The sequence below is a fragment of the Trachypithecus francoisi genome, unplaced genomic scaffold (assembly GCF_009764315.1).
Source record: "Trachypithecus francoisi isolate TF-2019V2 unplaced genomic scaffold, Tfra_2.0 Lachesis_group2, whole genome shotgun sequence".
Classification (NCBI taxonomy): domain Eukaryota; kingdom Metazoa; phylum Chordata; class Mammalia; order Primates; family Cercopithecidae; genus Trachypithecus; species Trachypithecus francoisi.
The window spans coordinates 165,540,803-165,561,322 of record NW_022681465.1 but is presented as its reverse complement, the minus strand read 5'-3'; the positions used below and the strand labels follow the sequence as shown (position 1 = coordinate 165,561,322).

The 20,520-nt window shown below is 44.2% G+C and overlaps 1 non-coding gene and 1 pseudogene across 1 annotated transcript; one reads left to right on the top strand and one right to left on the bottom strand.

The window, feature by feature from the left end:
• Window positions 1-1,265: 1,265 nt before the first annotated feature.
• Window positions 1,266-1,752, top strand: LOC117064612 (annotated as a pseudogene).
• Window positions 1,753-10,060: 8,308 nt separating this feature from the next.
• Window positions 10,061-10,165, bottom strand: LOC117066203. Its single transcript, XR_004430191.1, has one exon. It is a non-coding gene; the product is annotated as a U6 spliceosomal RNA (small nuclear RNA).
• Window positions 10,166-20,520: the final 10,355 nt, after the last annotated feature.

Sequence of the window (20,520 nt, the reverse complement as noted above, 5' to 3'; positions counted from 1 at the left end):
TGCTTCCCCAGCCTCCCCATCCTCAGATTCACCTGCTTTCCCAGCTCCCTGGGCGAAGTTGATTTACACGAGCTATAGGAGACCTATAGCGCTTTGCCCTTACTACTAACCAGGCCCTTCCTGGGCATTGGTGATTTGTGTTTATGTAAATACAGTTATTCCTTGGCATTCCTGGGGGATTGGTTCTAGGAGCCCCATAGATACCAAAATCCAAGTCCCTGACACAAAATGGTGACATATTTATAACCTATCCATATCCTCCCATATACTTTAAATCACCTCTGGATTACATATAATACCTAATACAATGTAAATACTATGCAAATGGTTGTTATGCTGTATTGTTTACAGAATAATAAGAAAGAGATCTGTACATGTTCAAAACAGATGAATATTGTTTTCTTTCTTTTTTTTTTGAAACAGAATCTGGCTCTGTTGGGCTGGAGTGCAGTGACATGATCTCAACTCACTGCAGCCTCAACCTACCAGGTTCAAGGGATTCACCTCAGCCTCCCAGTAGCTGAGTAACTGGAGCTACAGGCATGCACCACCATTCCTAGCTAATTATTGTATTTTTTGTAGACATGGGGTTTTGCCACATTATCCAGGCTGGTCTTGAACTCCTGGGCTCAAGTCATCCACCCATCTCAGCCTCCCAAAATGCTGAGATTACAGCTGTGAGCCACCATGCCAAAGCATTTTCCAAATATTGTCAATCCCTGGTTGGTTGAATTCACGAATGCTGAACTCACAGAAAGGAAGGGCCAACTGTAGTTATGTAATGATCAGTGGACCACAAACTTCTTGGGGATAGAATTGGGTTTTATTTAGTTTTGTGTCTTGGAATATGTTAAATTGTTACTGTTTTCATTTTGTGTTGTGTTTGTTTGTTTGTTTTTTGAGACAGGGTCTCACTCTGTCACTCAGGCTAGAATCCAGTGGTGCAATCATAGCTCACTGCAGCCTCAGACTCCTGGGCTCAAGGGATCCTTGCTTCTCAGCCTCCCCCGTACCTGGGACTACAGGCATGCACCACCACACCTGGCTAATTTTTGTTTATTTTGTAGAGACAGGGTTTCGCCATGTTGCCCAGGTTGGTCTGGAGCTTAGGCAATCCGTCCACCCATTTCTGCCTCCCAAAGGGCTGGGATTATAGATGTGAGCCACAGTGTCTGGCCTTTTTGTTTTGTGTTTGTTTGTTTGGATTTTCTGGATGAATGAGTACGTAGGTAAGGAGACACCAGCTTATTGCTAGCGGCCCTGAGGAGCCCATCATGGCGACGCCCCCTAAGTGGTGGGCAGTGGAGGCCATGAGGGAGAGAGAGCTGCGCCACAAGACCTTCATCAGTGACGTGCTGCAGCGGGACTTGCGAAAGGTGCTGGACCATCAAGACAAGATACATGAGCAGCTGGCCAAATACCTTCAACTGAGAAATGTCATTGAGTGACTCCAGGAAGCTAAGCACTTGGAGTTATATATGCAGGTGGATTTGGCTGTAACTTCTTCGTTGACACAGTGGTCCCAGATACTTCATGCATCTATGTGGCCCTGGGATATGGTTTTTTCCTGGAGTTGACACTGGTAGAAGCTCTCAAGTTCATTGATCGTAAGAGCTCTCTCCTCACAGAGCTCAGCAATAGCCTCACCAAGGACTCCATGAATGTGAAAGCCCATATCCACATGTTGCTAGAGGGACTTAGAGAACTACAAGGCCTGCAGAATTTCCCAGAGAAGCCTCACCATTGACTTCTCCCCCCCCATCCTCAGACATTAAAGAGACTGAATGCCAAAATAAATAAATAAATAAATAAATAAAAAGAGACACCAGTGAAAATGATTTGCTTGGGTTTCAATGCTCGTATCAGATCACAGTCTCTAGCCTTACAGAATAATGCAACGTAGAAGGAACCCTACTGAAAGATAACAATAAAGATGTAAATCACCTCTTGATTCTAAATCAAACAATTTACATCTGGAAGAGATCCGATATTCAAATCTGCTATTTCATAATAGAAATGGAGGCACAGGGCTGGGCGCGGTGGCTCACACCTGTAATCCCAGCACTTTGGGAGGCTGAGGCAGGCGGATCATGAGGTCAAGAGATCGAGACCATCCTGGCTAACATGGTGAAACCCCATCTCTACTAAAAATACAAAAAATTAGCCAGGCCTGGTGGCAGACGCCTGTAGTCCCAGCTACTCGGGAGGCTGAGGCAGGAGAATGGCGTGAACGCAGGAGGTGGTGCTTGCAGTGAGCCGAGATCGTGCCACTGCACTCCAGCCTGGGTGACAGAGTGAGACTCTGTCTCAAAAAAAAAAAAAAAAAAAAAAAAAGAAAAGAAAAGAAAAGAAAAGAAATGAAGGCATAGCAAGAATAAAGAGTAAAGGATCCCCAAGATGAAGCAGAGCTGGGACCACACCTCAAACTTTGTGTCCAAGGCATCTTCACAGGGCTAAATTCTTTTCAGTTTTGATCCAGCTCTTTACAAATCCAAAACAGGATGGACAAATTTCATGACCAGGAAAGATTTTCAGAGATCCCAAATTAAAGTAGTTTTACTCATTTTTTTGTATTGAGGTAAAATTCACAGAAATAAAATGAACCATTAACCATTTTTAAGTGTACAATTTAGTGGCATTTGCTGCACTAGTTCTTTGTTTCTTGTTCTCATATTAAAAAAATAAAAATTTCACACATGAAATTCCAGCCGGGCGCAGTGGCTCAAGCCTGTAATCCCAGCACTTTGGGAGGCCGAGACGGGCGGATCACGAGGTCAGGAGATCGAGACCATCCTGGTGAACACGGTGAAACCCCGTCTCTACTAAAAAATACAAAAAAACTAGCCGGGCGAGGTGGCGGGCGCCTGTAGTCCCAGCTACTCGGGAGGCTGAGGCAGGAGAATGGCGTAAACCCGGGAGGTGGAGCTTGCAGTGAGCTGAGATCCAGCCACTGCACTTCAGCCTGGGCGACAGAGTGAGTCTCTGTCTCAAAAAAAAAAAGAGATTCCATTAGACCCCATTCCACTTAAGTTCTAGATAAAGAGTTATTTTCAGAAGGAGGGTGGGTGAAAGTTTATGTGGAGAAAGAATGTAATCAGTCCTCTTCTCTCTCATCCCACACGAGACTCCTGGGAAGGGGAGATGCTGAGTTAACCCTTTAGCCAACACTTTCTTCAAGTGCACTATTTTATTGGAGAAGTTTTTTGTTTTGTTTTCTGTTAGGATGTAAGGGAGAAAAACAAAACAAAACAAAACTTTTCCTCATCGGTTTAGTAACTGGGGCCTGCAAATTAAACTCACAAAAGACATTAACAGTAGCAAAGGTATATGTTACTTCTCTTTGTTTTCTGTTGCTTAGAGCAGAATATTGGAAACTGGATAACATATAGACAAAAAATATTTTTTGTTTTTCTTTTTGAGATGGAGTCTCATTTTGTTGCCCAGGCTGGAGTGCAGTGGCACGATCTTGGCTCACTGCAACCTCCGCCTCCCTGATTCAAGCGATTCTCCTGCCTCATCCTCCTGAGCAGCTGGGACTACAGGTGTGTGCCACCATGCCCAGCTAATTTTTGTATTTTTAGTAGAGACGAGGTTTCGCCATGTTGGCCAGGCTGGTCTCGAACTCCTGACCTCATGATCAGGGTGATCCACCCACCTCGGCCTCCCAAAGTGCTGGGATTACAGGCGTGAGCCACCGTGCCAGCTATATACCATTTTAATGAAAAGCAATAAGTGGTAGAGAAGTGACCAGACAGAGGAAAAAGAGTTTGCGCTTCTAAAAGTGGTAAATGGCAGGAAGATGACCAGGAAATGTATAGTAGATAAGTGTTGTTTAGTAATCCTTGTTATGCAAATAAGAGTCATTTGCCCCTCTCTGATATGTAAAAAGAAAACACTTTTACAAGGAGGCTTTTATGCCCTGCTTATAGGCAGAAAGTGGGAGAACATGGAGTTCTTCTTTCATGTGCTGCTTCCTAATTGCCATCAGCTCAAACTCATCTTTATGCGGAAGTGGCATATTTGGGGATGTCAGATTCTGATCTCCTTCAATGCCTTGAGGATTTTGTCTTGGGTCTAAAAACAGCAGGGGGCGAAAAGCCTGGCAGCTTTAATGAGAGTTTTAGTTGACTCATCATCCAACTGAAAAGAGTGGGGGTGGTGACTATTTAGGAACCCTGTGTAGGTGGAAGCGGTTGGTTTGTCGTTGTGTCTGACTCTTGCTCAGGCTTCACAGTCAGTGACTACCTCTCACTTGAGGCCCGCCCCCAGATCCCCAGCCCACCAGGATTTCCCTTCAGTGGCGCTTGCTTTGAAGCCTACTTCTTTGGCTCCAAGCACAAAACCCAGGGATTTTTAGTGGTTTGTGGTTTTCTTTTTTCTTTTCTTTCTCTCTCTTCCTTTCTCCTTCCTTCCTTTTTTCTTTCTTTCTCTTTCTTTCCCTTCCTCTCTTTCTCTTTCTTTCCCTCCCTCCCTCCTTCTTTCCTTCCCTCCCTCCCTCTCTCTCTCTCTTTCTTTCTTTCTTTCTTCTTTCTCTTTCCTTCTTTCTTTCTTTTTTCTTTCCTTTTCTCTCTCTTTCTTTCTTTTCTTTCTTTCTTCTTTCTTTCTTTCTTTCTTTCTTTCTTTCTTTCTCTCTCTCTCTCTCTCTCTTTCTTTCTTTCTCTTTCATTCTTTCTTTTCATTCCTTCTTTTTGTTTCTTTTTCAGACGGAGTCTTGCCCTGTGGCCCAGGCTGGAGTGCAATGGCATAGTCTTGGCTCACTGCAACCTTCACCTCCCGGGTTCAAGCAGTTGTGCCTCAGTCTCCTGAGTAGCTGGGATTACAGGCACGCACCACCACGTCCTGCTAATGTTTTGTATCTTTAGTAGAGATGGGGTTTCACCATGTTGGCCATGCTGGTCTCGAACTCCTGACCTCGTGATCTGCCCGCCTTGGCCCCCCAAAGTGTTGGGATTACAGGTGTGAGCCACCGTGCCTGGTTTTTTGCTTTTTAAAAATTTATTTTGATTTTTTTGTAGATATGCGGTCTTTCTATATTGCCAAAATTATTGAGCTCAAGCAATCCACCCACCTCAGCCTCCCAAAGTGTTGGGATTACAGGCATAAGCCACCATGCCCACCCTGGTTGTTTTAAAAAATATATTCCTTTTTCTTTTCTTTTTTTTTTTTGAGACGGAGTTTCGCTCTGTCGCCCAGGCTGGAGTGCAGTGGCGGGATCTCAGCTCACTGCAAGCTCCGCCTCCGCCATTCTCCTGCCTCAGCCTCCCAAGTAGCTGGGACTACAGGCGCCCGCCACCTTGCCCGGCTAGTTTTTTGTATTTTTTAGTAGAGACGGGGTTTCACCGTGTTAGCCAGGATGGTCTCGATCTCCTGACCTCGTGATCCGCCCATCTCGGCCTCCCAAAGTGCTGGGATTACAGGCTTGAGCCACCGCGCCCGGCCCCTTTTTCAATCTCTACAACTTCACTGAAGACTCTATATTTGAAATATCTTTGTTTTTTCTTAACATACTACTTTTTACTTAATTCGACAAATATATATTAAATAAATGTTTTAAGTCCTTTCCCTGTGCATCAAATTTGTCAGATCTGTGTCCAATCTAAAGTTTAAGTCCACGTGGCTCTTAATCTCTCTGAGAAGAAAAGTCTAGTAGGAAGGATACATGATATGCTTATTTGATAAATATTTATTAAAATTCCTAATAGCAGGAATGATGCTAGGCACTAGGCAGGCAAAGGTGAATTGGTCAGGGTTCTAGTGCTTGAGGACTCACTCAGTGTGATGGGAATTGTCAGTTTCAGTTGATAATAATGTTACCAGCGGAAGAGATCGGAGTCACCCTGAGTTACCAGCCGCCTATCCAGCCTTAGATCTGCATAGGTACACAGCAACTTTGGTTCTTGCCTCCTCAGAAGAAAGAATTCTACTGAAGGGCATAAGAAGCGAGACAAGTTTCAGAGCAGGAGTAGAAGTTTATTTAAAACGGCTTTAGACTAGGAAAGAAGGAAAGCACACTTGGAAGAGACCCAAAGAACAAAAAGGGAGAGTCAAGTGCCCCCATTTAACTGTGATACTAGGACATTTTTTTTTGAGATGGAGTCTCCCTCTGTCCCTAGGCTGCAGTGCAGTGGTGTGATTACAGGCATGAGACACCACGCTGGCGATACTAGGACTTGTATAAGCTCACCTCTTTCCCATGATTCTTCCCTTAGGGTGGGTTGCCCGCATGCGCAGTGCCCTCCTTACCCTTCGGAATTGAGCACTGCGCAGTGTGTTTAGGGAGTTATAAGCATGTCCATCTGAGGCTTTCTTCCTTTTTCCGGTGGAGTTTACCTGGAAGATCACACTTTGCCATTTTTGCCTCTTAATATGCATGCCTAGGAAGAAAGTTTCTTTTCCCTGGGGCTTGCATTCAATTAATATTTTGATATTAACAGGTGTGGACCATCAGGAAATGCCTTTTCCCTGGCACTGCCAAATTATCGCACTCAGAGAGGCAATGCTATAATTGCTGATATGCTTAGTGGGTTGGGGAGAGCCCTCTCCTGTCTGGCTCCTGCCTATCCAACTACCTGTACGTAACAATAAGACTCATTCACTGAACTTAACCAAAAGGTCTCTAAGAAATGTTTGAAATTTGCATTTAGATCAGGAAATGTGTGGTCGTATAAGACATCCTCACAAAAATGTAGGACTAGGAGTTCTCTTAAGATCTTCTCTTATAACAATTATTTGAGTAATAAAGAACAATAGGTGAGGCCCAGTGACTCATGCCTGTAATCCCAGCACTTTGGGGGGCCAAGGCGGACAGATAATCTGAGGCCAGGAGTTTGAGAGGAACCTGGTCCAACATGATGAAACCCCGTCTCTACTAAAAATAAAACAATTAGCCAGGTGTCATGGCGGGCACATGTAAACACAGCTACTTGGGAGGCTGAGGCAAGAGAATTGCTTGAACCCGGGAGTTGGAGGTTGCAGTGAGCCGAGACTGAGCCACTGCACGTCAGCCTGGGCAATAGAGTGAGGCTCCATCTCAAAAAACAAACAAACAACAACAACAAAACACTAATTAATTGGAGTAGAGATCAATGAAAGGATGTTTTAGTGAGTTACAGGTTGGAACTCTAACCCAAATCCCCATTTGCAATCTTACTCAATATGCCCCCAGTTTCAGGCCATTTCTTTTTGGGCACACCAGAGATCAGACAAATGCCATCATACCTACCTCTGCCCTGAATGGGGATTTTCAGGTACAGCAAGTAGAAGTATTGCTTCTTCCAGAAGACTGGGGGTTGGGTGGGAGGGGCAAAATCATACAATTAATTTTCATGATAGAGATCCCAAGAGAGAAAGTGGAGGTGATTACTGTGATTTCAGTTCAATTAGAAACACATCCTGAATGTTAGACAAAATCAAAATTGTTGGTTTCGTTTGAACTTGAGAAGAATCGGAGACTATAGACTTAATTATGTTTTGCATTATACGTTAAACAATAAACACCTATTATGTTCTTCCAGAGTTAACTGAGTCTACAACACAATGTAATCCAGTCCAATGAATGTGTTAGAATGGACACTACACATTTTGTAGGTGCTACTGCAGCTTGTATGTATTGGCAACAGTTCTGCTTTATTTCCTGCTGGTTTTTTTTTTTTTTGTACCTTCACTGCCGTATAATGATTTAGGACTTTTGCTTCCTGAGGTCAGTGAGAACATTCATATCTGATACTGAACTCCAGAAGATTCTTGTTTAGTTATAAGAAAGTGAATGGCTTTAGTGATGATTCACAGAAATCTCCCAAGTGATGATGGAATTCTGAAAGGAAGTATAACGTATTCTTACTAAAAAGAAAAAAAAAAAAAAAACCACACACACACAAAAAACCCACAAAAACTACCCAGGACAAAATATATATATATATATATATATATATATTATATATATGTTAACAGACCTCATATTTCCCCCCAGAGTCCTTAAATTATTTTCTAAAACACTGTGTCAACTTACCTTCAAATAATTTAAAACACATCAGTTGTGGCTGTTTGGAGTTCTTGTACTTCAGAAAGGACAGTGGGAAGTGGCAGATGATCATATGATCTCTATTTTTCCATAAACCAGAAATTCTGTGTTAGCAGTGAAATAATACCATATTAAAGATTTGTGCTGTATTATATTAAATTAAATATTCTCTGGTCACAAGGGACTAAAAACTAAAACAGCTTAAGCAAAAAACAAAAAACCAAGGGGTGGAGGCACTACTAGAATACCAGAGCAACCCTGAATCCAGGGAAGAGTGGGAGACCGTGCCTCAAGGGGACAGAAGCCAGGGCACATCGGGAGAACTCTGTGAGCATGCACACGTGCAGAGACCTTCTCCTTAGAGTGCTGCCTCAAGCGCTTCTTCTTCAAAACGTCTACTTCCTGGAAAAGAGAAGCTATTTGTTCCTTCTTTACTCAGGGATTACCTCTGGACTGGTGAGCCATGACGATGTGATAGGATAGAACCACACAGCAGAAACAAGGCTGAGAAGCATCCATTCCTGAGGACACATCAGGAAATTCTCAGAGAGAACTGGGGCAGTCCATTGCCAACCACACATAGACTTTAATGTTATAATCACGTATTACAGCTAAAGGCAGTTTTGCTTATTTTCTATGCTACAGTGATCATCACATTAAATGACATGCTCTTTCCTAACATTCTATTATCCAGCCTTAAAAAAAAAAAAAATTAATTAAGGCCAGGAGCGGTGGCTCATACCTCTAATCCCAGCACTTTGGGAGGCTGAGGTGGGCGGATCACCTGAGGTTGGGAGTTGGAGACCAGCCTGACTTACATGGAGAAACCCCATCTCTGCTAAAAATACAAAATTAGCCATGCGCAGTGGCTTATGCCTGTAATCCCAGCCACTCAGAAGGCTGAGGCAGGAGAATCTCTTGAACCCGGGAGGCGGAAGTTAAGGTGAGCAGAGATGGCGCCATTGCACTCCAGCCAGGGCAACAAGAGCGAAACTCTGTCTCAGAAACAACAACAACAACAATAATAATAATAATACAAAAATTAGCCAGGCATTGTGGTGCATGCCTGCTATAGTAGCCACTTGGGAGGCTGAGGCAGGAGAATCTCTTGAACCTGTGGGGCATAGGTTGCAGTGAGCCAAGATGGCTCCACTGCACTCCAGCCTGGGTAACAGAGCCAGACTCCATCTCTAAAAAAGAAAAGCAAAAACACCTTTGTTGAGACATAACTCACATAGTGTACACTTCAATGGGTTTTGGTATATAAAATTATTAATTTGTAAAAATTGTGAAAAATAAAAATTATGGTAAAACATATGCAACAAAACTTGCCATCTTCACCATTTTTAAGGGTACAGTTCGGTGCCACTACTTACATTTATGATGTTGTGCAACCATTAGCACTATTTCCAAACTTTTTCATCACCCCAAACGAAACACTTAGAATATTGCTCTATTATAACCAGGCCTTTTTTTTGTTTTTTTTGAGATAGGATCTTGCTGTGTCACTCAGGCTGGAGTGCAATGGTGCAATCATGGCTTCAAGGCTCGCTGCAGCCTCGACTTCCCAGGGTCAAGCAATCCTCCAACCTACCTCAGCCTCAGCTGGAACTACAGGTGAAAGTCAATAGGCCTGGCTAATTTTTATTTTTATTTTTATTTTTCTAGAGAGAAGGCCTTGATATATGTCCAGGCTGTATTTTCTTTCCTTTCTTTTTTTTTTTTTTTTTGAGACAGAGTCTCGCTCTGTCACCAGGTTGGAATGCAATGGCTGCGATCTCAGCTCACTGCAATCTCCCCCTCCCGGGTTCGAGCGATAATCCATTATCCTGCGTTGGGTTCCTGAGTAGCTGGGACTACAAGTGTGCACCACCACGCCCAGCTAATTTTTGTATTTTTAGTAGAGATGGGGCTTCACCATGTTGGCCAGGATGGTCTTGATCTCTTGACTTCATGATCCCCCCACTTCAGCCTCTCAAAGTGCTGGGATTACAAACATGAGCCACTGTGCTGGCCTCCAGTTTTCTATTTTTTTTTATTTTTTTTAATGGAGGCTTCACAAATTTGCATTATACTTGCACAGGGACCATGCTAATCTTCTCTGTATCATTCGAATTTTAGTATATGTACAGCCAAAGGGAGCACTATAATCAGGCTTAGACTAAAAGAGTTTTGTTTGTAAAAGAGGTAGTCTCATATCCTCATCCTCTGCACATGGCTTTCCATCCCAGGTGTTCTTACAATCCCGCTGCCTGAGCTTGGTACCTGACAGCCACAGCCTTGTGACTCCTGGCATGACCTGCAGGCTCCATCCTGCTCTGCTCCTCTCCACGTCCAAAGAACGCGGGGCTGGAGCTCCTTTCTCTTCTGGAGATCTCAGGGATAGAGGAAATGGCAGCAGGCACATGGGCCAGAGGCCTTCAGACACAAACCCTGCATTTTGCAAAAGAGTTTTGGGGCCTAGACCTCGATAAAGGGATGAGGTTTCCCTTTACTATTTGCCAACTATCAGTGAAACCTGCCTCCCCCAGCCCGGAGCTCCCTTCTCCCACCGCCCCTCTCACCTGTCCTCCGCAGCCTCCCTGCTCCCACATGTGTCCTGGAAACACCTCCCTGGCTTACATTAAGGAAAAATACACACGTAAATTAATGATCTTATCTTCAATTAGATGTCTTTTGTGAGTACTACACAGCTTATAAGACACTGTACTTCATGTCCTGGTTCCTCTCTCTTTTTAATTATAAGTCACTATTCCAGAGGCTCTGTGTCCCTCAGGGTTCTTTAGAATCAGTAACAGAAACTGATTCTGGCATAAGCAGAAAAGGACAGTACTGAAAACATTTTGGGTAGCTCGCAGAATCCCGGGAGGGCAAGAAGTCCAAGGTCAAAGGAGGCTACATACTGGGGTCCCAGATTGTGTCTGAGCAGGTCATTGCTGCTGCCAAGGAGGAGGACACTCTACAGCTGCCACACTCACCAACATGTAGGATGGTGCTGTCATCCCCACTGCCTTTTTTTTCCAGAGATGGAGTCTTGCTCTGTCGCCCAGGCTGGAGTGCAGTGGTGTGATCTCCACTCATTGCAACTTGTGCCTCACAGGTTCAAGCAATTCTCGTGATTTAGCCTCCTGACTAGCTGGGATTACAGGCGTGTACCACCACGTCTAGCTAATTTTTGTATTTTTAGTGGAGACATGGTTTCACCATATTGGCTGGGCTGGTCTCGAACTCCTGACCTCAAGTGACCCGCCCACCTTGGCCCTCAAAGTGTTCGGATTACATGCATAAACCACAGCGTCTGGCCCTGACTGACTTTTGAAACTGGGTGTGGCTACCAGAATGGACGTGCCTTTCTTCCATTGCTTTTAGTGACTTGACTCCAGAGTCAAAATTCTGGAGCTAGGGGTGGTGGCTCACACCTGTAATCCCAGTACTCTGGGAGGCCGAGGCAGTTGGATTGCTTGAACTCAGGAGTTTGAGGCCAGCCTGGGCAACATTTTTTGTCTCTGTAAAAAAAAAGAAAAAATAGCTGGATGTGGTGATGTGGAGGTTGCAGTGAGCCGAGATCGTGCCACTGCACTTTCCTGCCTGGGTGACAGAGCGAGATCCTGTATTAAAAAAAAAAAAAAAAAGGCCGGGCGCGGTGGCTCAAGCCTGTAATCCCAGCACTTTGGGAGGCCGAGACGGGCGGATCACGAAGTCAGGAGATCGAGACCATCCTGGCTAACACGGTGAAACCCCGTCTCTACTAAAAAAATGCAAAAAAATTAGCCGGGCATGGTGGCGGGCGCCTGTAGTCCCAGCTGCTTGGGAGGCTGAAGCAGGAGAATGGCGTGAACCTGGGAGGCGGAGCTTGCAGTGAGCTGAGATCCGGCCATTGCACTCCAGCCTGGGCGACAGAGCAAGACTCCGTCTCAAAAAAAAAAAAAAAAAAAATACAAAAAACTGGCCGGGCGCGGTGGCTCAAGCCTGTAATCCCAGCACTTTGGGAGGCCGAGAGGGGCGGATCACAAGGTCAGGAGATCGAGACCATCCTGGCTAATACGGTGAAACCCCGTCTCTACTAAAGAATACAAAAAACTAGCCGGGCGACGAGGTGGGCGCCTGTAGTCCCAGCTACTTGGGAGGCGGAGGCAGGAGAATGGCGTGAACCTGAGAGGCGGAGCTTGCAGTGAGCTGAGATCCGGCCACTGCACTCCAGCCTGGGCGACAGAGCAAGACTCTGTCTCAAAAAAAAAAAAAAAAAAAAATCTGGAGCTGGTACACCTGATTGGCTAAACCTAGGCTTGCAAAAGAAATAGGCAGCTGACATGAGAGGATGGATTTTTAGCATCTAGAGTGGGAGCAGGACCCTGTTTCTTACTAAGACTCAAATGGTGAGGAATTCCTCAAGCATAGGAAGACAGTTCAGAGGGCGAGCAGTCAAAAAAATTGCAAATGTCTCCTGTAGGTAGGAAGCATCTGGTATTCTGTTCAGATCTGGGTCACAGCATTATTTCATCTAACTTGGAAAACTATTCTAAACTAAAGTCGGTTGGCCTACCTTTCCTTCTGTTATTAAAATTAAAAAAGATACACTTGGACAATTTCTTCTACCAAGTTATTATAGCGAGGTAAAAATTCTGGCATCAAAACTCCATAGTTTTTTATAGTTTGTCTTCTTTTCCAAGTTTACATTGTTGCTTTTGAAATATAACTATGGAGCAAGTCTTTTCATAGTAAGCTTAGCTACAGCTTATCTCTAAGATTCTAATCGGATTCATATTCTAAGCCAATATTTACAGTTTTGAAATTTCCAAAGTTTATTTTCTATTTTCCTATTGCCTTTCCTTTTTTAAGCTGGCACTGTTAAGTTTTTAAAAGTATATGGCTTGTATTACTATGAGTTAGAAAAAGAGAAGAAAGAAGTCAGAACAAGAAAGAAGTATAGGGAAAAAATAACGTGTTTTTTTTTTTTTAAACTGCATCCTACGTTAGCAAGATTTTTTTTCTCTTTCTTTTTTTTTTTCTTTTTTTTTAGTGAAACAAACATCAGTTTATCCAGATAGCATTATTTCTCAGGCAACTAGGTTAATCATATTTCTTGTCTGGTGATGGCTAGTCTGATAGCTAGTCTGTATTTGTTTACTCATTAGAAAGTTCACTGATTATTCTGTGAAATCTCAAAATCTTAGTCTGCTTAGCTGATGTCCTATTTATTCTACATCTCTTTAATGAGTAAGGGATTTGAGCTGTCACTACTGTTTCAATTAAATGTCCCCTTTCACCATTTCCTGTGGCTTTATGGTGAAATACCCTACATTTACTGAATAATTTGGCATCCCATTTTCTGCCCCCAAATCCTTAAATAAAATTGATGAGAGAGACTCAGTGTAGGAATTAGGTACCTGTTGATCATTAGACAACCGTCAATTACAAAACAGACTGGATTCCAGACCTATTTTCCTGGATAAAGAGGAAAAGATGTTTTAGGTAAGATAACAGGGATCAGTGAAGGAGAGAGCATTGCTGATGGAGAGAGGAGGTAACTTATGTAATCTCTTCTCAGTTTTAGAAATTCATGGCTTAAGGTGCTGCTGAAGCCTGTTCTTGCCGCTTCCTAAGAAGGCAAATGTCTCTGGCTTCCTCAAGCTAGAGGGTGCAGGAAGAAACTGACGTTGGCAGCAAGGAGTGACCAGCCAGATGGTGGGGCATGGAGGCGAGAGTGGGGGTGGGGTGAGGGTGCTAATTAGCTTTTCTTGCCTCACCAGGAGCCAGTGACAAGCAGATGGCTGCACACTTAATGCCACCCTTTTTCTGTCTAGCAGGCAGTAGTGGTTGGTCTTGTGGTCATGTAGAGAGCATGCATTTTTTTTTTTTTTCTCTTCAAAATGTGGATGTGGTGTGGGGACACACAAAGGGAAAATCTAGATTATAATATTATGTGTATCTAAGAAAAATAGATCTTATCTCTTTCCATTTTTTGCAATAACTAGGTGCCTGTTTATAGTTTCACAACATCAACTAAAAGTGATTTATTCTTTCTATTACAAAAGTCAATTTAAATTAATCAAACTGTTCCAGGATATGTAAGAAACAATCACTAAAACAATACAACTGGCTATGAAATCCAAACTCAAGCCATAGCGTCTTGTGTTTGGAGAGAGGTTGGGTTACTAACAATTCAGGTCTTTCCTGGCACACCCTGTTAGTTTCTGTGTCTTCATCATTTCATAATTTCTCTGGAGCCGACTATAGTAACAGTAACTGAAAGTCTGTTAAATTGAATCAAGTTATAGTAAGTCAATCACTACATACACTATTCAATATTTGTGTAAATATTGACTCCATGCCAATATAAACATTAGTGAGTATGGCAAGGTAAAACAGTTAACATTTTGAAAATGCAATGTGTAACAAGCAGTGATTTTTAGTATAATGCCTTATGGGCTAAATTAAATAGTTCCTTCCAAAATTGGGAAGCAAGGATCCTAATATCTATTTTTGTAGGGGAAGACACAGGAATAAATATGTACTGAGTACTACCCTTGTGTCAGATACCTTGGCATACGCTTACATATTCAAGTCTTTCAACATCTCTATACGGTAGTTCTTTCTCTGCTTTTTTTTTTTTTTTTTTGAGAAGGAGTCTCTCTCTATCGCCCAGGCTGGAGTGCAGTGGCCGGATCTCAGCTCACTGCAAGCTCCGCCTCCCGGGTTTACGCCATTCTCCTGCCTCAGCCTCCCGAGTAGCTGGGACTACAGGCGCCCGCCACCTCGTCCGCCTAGTTTTTTGTATTTTTTTTTTAGTAGAGACGGGGTTTCACGGTGTTAGCCAGGATGGTCTCCATCTCCTGACCTCGTGATCCATCCGTCTCGGCCTCCCAAAGTGCTGGGATTACAGGCTTGAGCCACCGCGCCCGGCCCCCTTTCTCTGCTTTTTACAGATGAAAAAATGAAGGTTTGCAGATGTTAAGTAACTTGCTAGGGGTCACAAAGGGACTGACTGAGTAGGATTCGCACGTGGGTATGCCTGACTGTCCTGCTGTCCTGCTGATCCTCAAAACCTCATTATTCTCCCAGTTTTATCTGGCTAGTGATTGGTAAAATTAGCCCGCTCTATCTCCAAGGCATTCTCCACACTTCTTGTTGCTCGCAGTCCAAAGGCCAGAATGAGATCTGTAGCTAGATTTTCCTTTTTTTTTCTGAGATGGAGTCTCACTCTGTCCCCTAGGCTGGCGTGCAGTGGCACGATCTCAGCTCACTGCAACCTCCGCCTCCTGGGTTCAAGCAATTCTCCTGCCTCAGCCTCCTGAGTAGCTAGGATTACAGGCGTGTGCCACCATTACCGGCTAATTTTCGTACTTTTAGTAGAGACAGGGTTTCACCATGTTGGTCACGCTGGTCTTGATCTCCTGACCTCAAATGATTCACCAACCTTGGCCTCCCAAAACGCTGGAATTACAGGCATGAGCCACCGCGCCCGGCCCAGATTTTCTTTTTTCTTTTTTTTTTTTCTGAGACGGAGTCTCGCTCTGTCGCCGAGGCTGGAGTGCAGTGGCACGATCTTGGCTCACTGCAACCTCCGCCTCCCAGGTTCAAGCAATTCTCTGCCTCAGCCTCCCCAGTAGCTGGGATTACAGGCACCCACCACCATGCCCCACTAAGTTTTGTACTTTTAGTAGAGACGGGGTTTCACCATCTTGGCCAGGCTGTTCTTGAACTCCTGACTTCGTGATCCACTTGCCTTGGTCTCCCAACCAGATGTTTCAAGGCTTAGGTTTCCTACATTCAGATCATTTTTGGACTTTAATGGTGTATTGCCCGTGATCTATCACAGAGCAATAAATCTTTTCCTAATGTGCAATTCTGTAATCTCATTTTACCAAATTCCCAAACCTTCACATTCATCTTGTGCTTGTTAATATGTGATGCGGGTATCTTATTAGCTGAACATCTTTTAGCTCTAGTAACATGTCTAATGTTAACTAGATTATATTTGAGGCAGCTACTACATCACTACATCCATGGCTTACTCTCTTATTGCTTAGCACACTACACAGTAAAGTATGCATTTTAATTAAGTGGTTGATTTCCTCCAGTTTCTCCATCAATTGTCATGACCAGTTGATGAAGCATTTGACATGACACAGTAAACTTGAAACTGAAATAGTCTGGTGATATTTAGAGACAGTAAGTCTTACATTACATGTTATTTACTATATTTGGTACTATCTGAGCACAAACAGATACATGTTCACTAAAATAAACATTACAGATCAATTTCTTATTTTTAGACAAAAATAACAGGAAATAAGATACATTCCACATGTAATTATTTTTTGTTTTGAAAATGTTTATGTTTTGAAAAGTTTCAAAAGTCTGTGTCTCTTGATTTGTGTCCATTAGGGTACTTTACTCAAAGGAAGTATGCACAAGTATCTCTTTGATATGGTAGATTCATTATGAGGAATAAGAGTCTGGTGAAAGATCAGGGTACTTAGATCTTCCATTGTCCTGTGTTGGTTCTACTTGCATATGGGCCCTGGCAGACAGAAAGATGACATCATTGCACCATTGCATTGTCCCCCCGGGAGACATTCTGCTGCCTTAGAGTCAAGATTTAGTTGAAAAGGTAGAAAAAAAAGCAATTATGTTGGGTTCCAAATGACTGCTATAGTAGTTCATAGGAAGAATAGCATCTTAATTCTTCTGCAGTGAAGCAGATATTTGGATTCACTGTAATTTAAAAAATAAAAATGGTGGACTGACACTTCTAACTTCATGACTTCCCTTTTCCTTATGACAATAGAGAATTCATTTCTCCATCCTTCACTCTGAGATCAACCCAACTTGAATCTGTTAAAGGAAGTATATAGTAAATGAAAGTAACTAAGAAGTTACTATTGGAGAAATGAAACCAATTTCTTATAAATGACAACAGGTTCCTGAAAACCTTATGAAGAAGTTGATTCAGGTTACCACAGGGTGATTTTCCCAAATGAATGCCACAGTGACTATGAACTTTTCTCTTCTCTTCTCTTCTTTTCTTTTTTTCCAAGTCTTGCTCTGTTGCCCAGGCTGGAGTGCAGTGGTGCTATCTCAGCTCACTGCAACCTCCACCTCCTGGGTTCAAGCGGTTCTCCTGCCTCAGCCTCCTGAGTAGCTGGGATTACAGGTGCGTGCAAGCAAGCCTGGATACTTTTTGTATTTTTAGCAGAGACAGGGTTTCAACCATGTACGGTGGCTCATGTCTGTGAATCTAAAACTTTGGGAGGCTGAGGCGGGTGAATAGCCTGAGGTCAGGAGTTCAAGACCAGCCTGGCCAACGTGGTGAAATCCCAGCCTTACTAAAAATGCAAAAATTAGCTGGGTGTGGTGGCGGGCACCTGTAATCCCAGCTACTTGGAAGGCTGAGATAGGAGAGTTGCTTGAACCCAGGAGACAGAAGTTGCAGTGAGCCTAGATCGCACCGCTGCACTCCAGCCTGGGCAACAGAGCAAGATTCTGCCTCAAAAAAAAGAAAGAGGATTTCGTTATGTTGGCCAGGCTAGTCTCGAACTCCTGACCTCAGGTGATCCATCTGCCTCAGTCTCCAAAAGTGCTGGGATTACAGGCATGAGCCAACGCACCCAGCCGATGTTTTTCTTTGTAAAGATCTGTTTCATAATACTTTATTCACACTCCAATCTTTCCAAGACAAAAATGACAGCAACCCTCTCAAGTCACTTGTTTCACTCTTTCTTCTTCTTCGTTTTTTTTTTTTTTCCGAGACAGAGTCTCACTCTGCAGCCCAGGCTGGAGTGCAGTGGTGCGATCTCGGCTCACTGCAAGCTCCGCCTCCTGGATTCACCCCATTCTCCTGCCTCAGCCTCCCGAGTAGCTGGGACTACAGGCGTGCTCCACTATGCCCGATTCATTTTTCATTTTTAGTAGAGACGGGGTTTCAGCATATTGGTCAGGCTGGTCTTGCACTCCTGACCTCGTGATCTGCCCACCTCAGCCTCCCAATATTTTCATTTTTTATCATGGTGAAATGTATTGTACATATAGTAAAATCCACAGATCTTAAGTGTACAATTTAATGTCTTGGTAATTGTATGTACCATGTACCCATGACTTCATTCAAGGTATAGAACATTCGTGTGGTTCCAGAAGGTTTTTTTTTTTTATTTTCTTCTTTTCTTTCTTTTTAATTTTTTTAAATTTATTTTTATTTTTATTTTTTTGAGAAGGAGTCTCACTCACTCCGTCACCCAGGCTGGAGTGGAATGGCACGATGTCAGCTCACTGAAACCTCTGCCTCCGGGGCTCAAGCGATTCTCCTGCCTCAGCCTTCCAAGCAGCTGGGATTATAGGCATGCGAAACACGCCAGGCTAATTTTTGCTATTTTTAGTAGAAACGGAGTTCACCATATTGGTTAGGCTGTTCTCGAACTACTGATTTCAAGTTATCTGCCCACTTTGGCCTCCCAAAGTGCTGAGATTACAGGCGTGAACCACCATACCCGGCCAATTTTTTTTAGTAGGAACGGGGTTTTACCATGTTGGCCAGTCTGGTCTTGAACTCCTGATGTCAAATGATACGCCCACCTCAGCCTACCAAAGTGCTGGGATTATAGGCATTAGCTACTGCACCAACCATTTTATTTGTTTTTATTTTTTTACTGTTTATTTGTTTATTTTTTTCCGAGACCGAGTCTAGCTCTTCTTGCCCAGGCTGGAGTGCAATGGCGCGATCTCCGTGCGCTCACTGCAACCTCTGCCTCCCGGGTTCAAGCGATTCTCCTGCCTCAGCCTCTGGAGTAGCTGGGACTACAGGCGCCTGCCACATCGCCCAGCTAATTTTTGTATTTTTAGTAGAGACGGGGTTTCACCATGTTGGCCGCCTCGGCCTCCCAAAGTGCTGGGATTACAGGCGTGAGCCACCGCACCCGGCCTTTATTTTTATTTTTAGTTTTGAGAGGGAGGTACCCTCTTGTCGCCCAGGTTGGAGTGCAGTCATGCGATTGTGGCTCACTGCAATCTCCGCCCCGCGGGTTCAAGCGATTCTCCTGCCTCAGCCTCCCCAGTAGCAGGGATTACAGGCGTGCACCACCACACCAGACTCATTTTGTACTTTATCAGTAGTGACCGGGTTTCTCCATGTTGGTCACGCTGGCCTTAAACTCCCGACTTTCAGGTTATCCTCCCCACCTCGGGTTATCCGCCCGCCTCGGCCTCTCAAAGTGCTGGGATTACAGGCGTGAGCCACCACACCCAGGCCTTTTTTTTTAGACGGTGTTTTGCTGTCCTCCGCAAAACTGGAGTGCTATGGCCTGATCTCAGCTCACAACAACCTCCACCTCCTGGGTTCAAGTGATTTTCCAGCCTCAGCCTCCTGAGTCGCTGGGGCTACCGGTGCCCTACCAAGCCCAGCTAATTTTTGTATTTTTAGTAGAGATGGGGTTTCACCATGTTGGCCAGGCTGGTCTCCAACTCCTGACCTCAGGTGATCCACCCACTTCGGCCTCCCAAAGTGCTGGGAGCCACCACTCCTGGCTTTTTTTTTTTTTTTTTTTTTAATAGAGATGGGGATCTCACCATATTGCCCAGGCTAGTTTTGAACTCCTGAGCTCAAGCCATCCTCCCACCTCGGCCTCCCAAAGTGCTGGGATTATAGGTGTGAGCTACCACGTTGGGTCCAGAAAGTTTCTTAATGACCCCTTCCAGTCAATTCTCAACCCTGTAGGAAATCACTGTTCTGATTTCTTTCACCATAAATTAGATTTACTTGTTCTTAAACTTAAATAAATGAATCTTACAAGATGTACCCTTTATTACCTGGCTTCTATGGCTCATTATAATGTTTATGAGATTCAACCATGTGGTTGGTGTACCTGTCATTTCTTTTTTAATTTTTTTAATTTTTTTTTTTTTTTGAGATGGAGTCTTGCTCTTTCGCCCGGGCTGGAGTGCAGTGGCCGGATCTCAGCTCACTGCAAGCTCCGCCTCCCGGGTTTTACGCCATTCTCCTGCCTCAGCCTCTGGAGTAGCTGGGACTACAGGCGCCCGCCACCTCGCCCGGCTAGTTTTTTGTATTTTTAATTAGAGACGGGGTTTCACCGTGTTAGCCAGGATGGTCTCGATCTCCTGACCTCGTGATCCGCCCGTCTCGGCCTCCCAAAGTGCTGGGATTACAGGCTTGAGCCACCGCGCCCGGCCTTTTTAATTTTTTTATTTTAATTTTTTTTTTTTTGAGACAGAGTCTTGCTGTGTCGCCCAGGCTGGAGTGCAGTGGCGCGATCTCAGCTCACTGCAAGCTCCGCCTTCCGGGTTCACGCCATTCTCCTGCCTCAGCCTCCCGAGTAGCTGGGACTACAGGCGCCGCCACCTCGCCCGGCTGATTTTTTGTATTTTTTAGTAGAGACAGGGTTTCACCCTGTTCGCCAGGATGGTCTTGATCTCCTGACCTCGTGATCCGCCCGTCTCGGCCTCCCAAAGTGCTGGGATTACAGGCGTGAGCCACCGCGCCCGGCCCA